This window comes from Octopus bimaculoides, chromosome 3, assembly GCF_001194135.2.
Source record: "Octopus bimaculoides isolate UCB-OBI-ISO-001 chromosome 3, ASM119413v2, whole genome shotgun sequence".
NCBI classification, from domain to species: Eukaryota; Metazoa; Mollusca; class Cephalopoda; order Octopoda; family Octopodidae; genus Octopus; species Octopus bimaculoides.
In genome coordinates, this window is record NC_068983.1 from 11,458,778 (window position 1) to 11,463,273 (window position 4,496).

Below are 4,496 nucleotides of genomic sequence, written 5' to 3' on the forward strand. Positions count from 1 at the left end.
GTATATATATATATATATATACGTAAATGTTATGTACGTAGATCTTGTTTTTTTGTAGTTTCTTTTTTTTGTTTCAGTTATCTTTTCGTTATTAAAAATAATTAACCAAACAACCAACGAAAAAAAAGCGTATATGAACTCTTCCACTTCTTTCTCTTTCCTCGCCTCTCTCTATTTTATCCACTAATCTTACAAGCCACTACATGGTCACTCACCTGTTATGAAAACAACTAAATCACCTTCAGCTAACCCCATTAAAATAATCTATGTTGTTATGTGGCCCTTAAATTATTCACATGCCCCACCATCCCAATATGTAAAATTACGTCAGTACATATTTTCACCAGCATCAGTTCATACTACCTGGAGTTCATTAATTCATTAATTAGATATTAGGTTTCTTAAACATAGAGACTAATTCAGAATTTATGGAGCAAGAGTAAGGTTTCAGTACTATAAACTAATTGTTCACAATGTTTTCACCTTCCAGGTGTGTTGGGGATCAATTAAAAGGTGCTGTACATGGAAAGGTCAAAAGGATTCTTTTTTACCTATTTAGTACCAACCTTCCCAAGACTACCTCAGATCCATGATAAAGACTTCCTGTTTTTAAGTGATTTAAATTAAAACCCGCCGTCAAAGTTCCATGCTAATTAATGTTTCGTATGGCAGTTTAATAACGACTAATTTGTCTTGTTTACTTTTTTAAAAATAAAAGCAGTCAAAAATTTAGAAAATCCTCGTTGTCCTTCTCCTCCTCCCCTTCCTCGTCGTCCTCCTCCTCCCCTTCCTCGTCATCCTCCACCTCCTCATCGTCCTACCTTGTCATCCTCGTCCTCATCGCTGCTGCCACCGCCACCACCACCCTCATCATCATCATCATCATCATCATCGTCATAGTTTTAACATCCAATTTTTCATGTTTGCAAGGGGAAGATGGAGTTTACTGAGGCAGGTACTCTGCAGCCAGATGCTGTTCCTGTTGCCAACCCTTGCCTGTTTCCAAGACAGGTAATATCTCCCCTGTGAAGGCCCATGGCTCAATGGTTAGGGCGCCGAGCTTACGATCGTGAGGTTGTGAGTTTGAATCCCAGACCAGGCTGTATGTTGTGTTCTTGAGCAAGGCACTTTATTTCACATTGCTCCAGTTCACTCAGCTGCAGAAATGAGTTGTGACGTCACAGGTGCCAAGCTGTATTGGCTGTTACCTTTCCCTTGGATAACACTGGTGGCGTGGAGAGGGGAGGCTGGTATGCATGGGCGACTGCTGGTCTTCCATAAACAACCTTGCCCGGACTTGTGCCTGGGATGGTAACTTTCTAGGTGCAATCCCATGGTCAGTCATGACTGAAGGGGTTCTCAGAGTATTTCCCTATGGCCAGGATGTTGGAAATAAGTGATGTTCAATTTACAACAATCTTGTGATATCAAAACAAGAAAACTCAAATATATACATACATTTAACACACACTCACACACACACACACAAACAATGTAGTTGTTGGCTATGGTCAGTCAGGAAGTTACCATTTATGCTCTTAGCTATATTAGCAACTCATTGGACCTGCAGGCCAGAGACATATAACCTCTCAACTAGTGGAGGTAGGAATACAGTGAAGGTTAACCAGGTTTGTGAAAAAACCCCTAAAATGAAGGCTAACCAATGCTTTGTGAGTGAGTTTGGTAGACGGAAACTGTGTGGAAGTCTGTTGTATGTGTGTATGCATGTGTGTGTGTGTGTGTGTGTGTGTGTGTGTGTGTGTGTGTGTGTGTGTGTGTGTCTGTGTCTGTATTTATGTTTGTTCATCGCATGACTTGTTGGTTTGTTTATGTCCCTGCAACATATTGGTTTGGCATAAGATACCAATGGGATAAGTAGCAGGCTTAAACAATAAGTACAATGGTCAATTTGTTCAACTAAACCCTTCAATGTGGTGCCCCAGCATAGCCACAGCCCAACAACTAACAAAAGCTGTTCTTTAGAATTATTTATGAGTAGATCAGTACGATATTAATTCTTTAGCATTCAAACCAGCCAGATCCAGCCAAAATATTTTACCTGTTTTATGTTCAAGCCAGCTAAATTCTGGACTCTCACACCTACACAATCGTATCATCAGAATCGCAACACATCAAATCTCAGAGAATGATTAATGCAAAACAATATGAATGAATAAGCTTTAGATTTCATTGAATAATCTGAATAGTTAAGGGTTTAACCCCCAGATCAGCGCTGAAACAGAAGATCTATGTTCAAAGGTATTTTTGCCATGACCATCCCATTTTTCTCTTGGAAATAGCATTTCTAGAACTACGTTTACCAAGATGGGATGTAAGGTGTAATTTGAGGAAGATATGGATGCTATTTCTAACTCTCTCTCTTTTATTTGATATTACTGCTAGTCTGCTTTTTGTTTTTATTTTTGGTAGGATTATTTTTGTACATAGTTTGTGTGTAAGTATACATGGTGGTAGTGGTGGTGGTGGTGGTGAGCTTGTAGAAGAATGTAATTGTAATATTATCAGTATAGAATGCATTGTCTATGTTGCAAGATTTTAATAGATCTTCTGCTGGATTTGACGATGAGCATTCAGTTATTCAATCAACTGAATTACTTGCTTATTAACTTAATGAGTGGTGGTGACCCAGCAGAATTGTTACTGTGCCAAGAAAAATGCTGAGCGGTATTTTGCTCATCTTTACGTTCTGAGTTCAAATTCCAATGAGGTCGATTTTGCCTTTCATCCTTTCAGGATTGATAATATGAGTACCAGAAGAGCACTGGGGTCAGTGTAATTGACTTACACCTGCCACTGAAATTGTTGGCCTTGTGCTGTTTTCTGACTTTGTAAACATGTCCACAGGTGTTAGACAGGTGGAATTTGAAAATTCTGCCAGCTCACCATCTTAAGAAAGGTGGCTCTATGCTAAATGTCAAAAGGTTGAAGAACAGTGAGCTTCTATGCAATTTCTGATCCCAAAATTCCATTCACAATGCGTACCAGTAGAAGGTACTGAATGGTACCTTGTCCATATTCTGAAAATATCTTAGTTCTCACTCACACTTACATTCATGTTCTCTCTTCTTTTATCCTCTCCTATTCACACTCTCAATCATGTCTATCTTAAACAAAGGGAGACAATGTAAGGTAGAGAGCCTTTTAGTCTTTCTGAGTCCATGACAACCTCTCCAGTGTTGGTGCCATGATATAAGATGTCTCCAGTACACCCTGGGATGTGGTGGGCCCTACGAAGGGCATTCAGATGAAGGGAGCATGTCAAAAAGGAAGCATATGAGAGAGATGGGAGTCTCTGACCCATCTATGGAGAGCAGCATCTCTGAATAAGTACTGACTTGGACTGTGATGGCCTGTCCAGCCCATGCCAGCATAGAAAGCGATGATGATGATGATGATGATGATGATGATGATGATGATGGTGGTGGTGGTGGTGGTGGTGGTGGTGACGATGATGATGATGATGATGGTGGTGGTGGTGGTGGTGGTGACAATGATGATGATGATGATGATAAAGATGATGATGATGATGATAAAGATGATGATGATGATGGTGTTGTTGTTGTTGTTGGTGGTGGTGATGGTGTTACATAATGGGACTGAACCCAAAGCCACATGGCTGCAGAGTGAGCTTCTTAACTTCCATGCCAGCACTTGCTCTTTTTCATCCCCTTCAACAAAATTAATGTTGCCCCGGTTACTAATCATTCAAATGATCAATAATCTTTATTCAAGAGGATCATCATCATCATCACCACCACCACCACCACCACCTTGTCCAAGGTACCACTCAGTGGAATCGAACCTGAAATCATATGGTTGCGAAGCAAGAACCTTTAACACAGAGCTATACTTACACCCATGAACAACATTAAAGCAGTAAAACAACTAATTCCTGAACACTAGTGCTGCTTCTAGCCTTTTTTTGTTTTGTTTGTTTTGCTTTGTTTGTATACCACATGACAACATGGTAACAAAAACCTTCTAACACTGACTTATGCAACAACTTCTGCTTTGATTGCTACGGTAATTTAACACTGCTAGGTGTTCTGTTTTATCACTGTTAATGTAGATAAAATGCTTCCTTACAGCTATAGCACTGCTGCTATCTGTAACATAATACTATTGTCATCATATGTTACCATTCTTTCCAGCACCACCGGCACCAACACCAACACCTCCATCACCACCAGCCAGCCAGCCAGCCAGCCAGCCAGCCAGCCAGCCAGCCAGCCAGCATCAGCACCACAACCATCATCAATACTGCCAAAATGCTGATTGCTCTATCATCATCATCATCATCATCCTCACCACTACCATCATCATCATCCTCAACAACAATAACAACACCCTTCACCACCACTACCATCATCATCGTCGTTGTCGTCATCATCATCATCATCATCATCATCATCATCATCAGCAGCAGCAGCATCACCACCACCACTGCCACCCTGTTGCTGTTACCACCACCACCA

At 40.6% G+C, this 4,496-nt stretch overlaps 1 protein-coding gene across 2 annotated transcripts in view; it reads right to left on the reverse strand.

The window, feature by feature from the left end:
- Positions 1–4,496, reverse strand: part of LOC106877488 (uncharacterized) — a 34,061-nt gene that overhangs the window by 24,477 nt on the left and 5,088 nt on the right. The gene's annotated exons all lie outside the window — the stretch shown is intronic.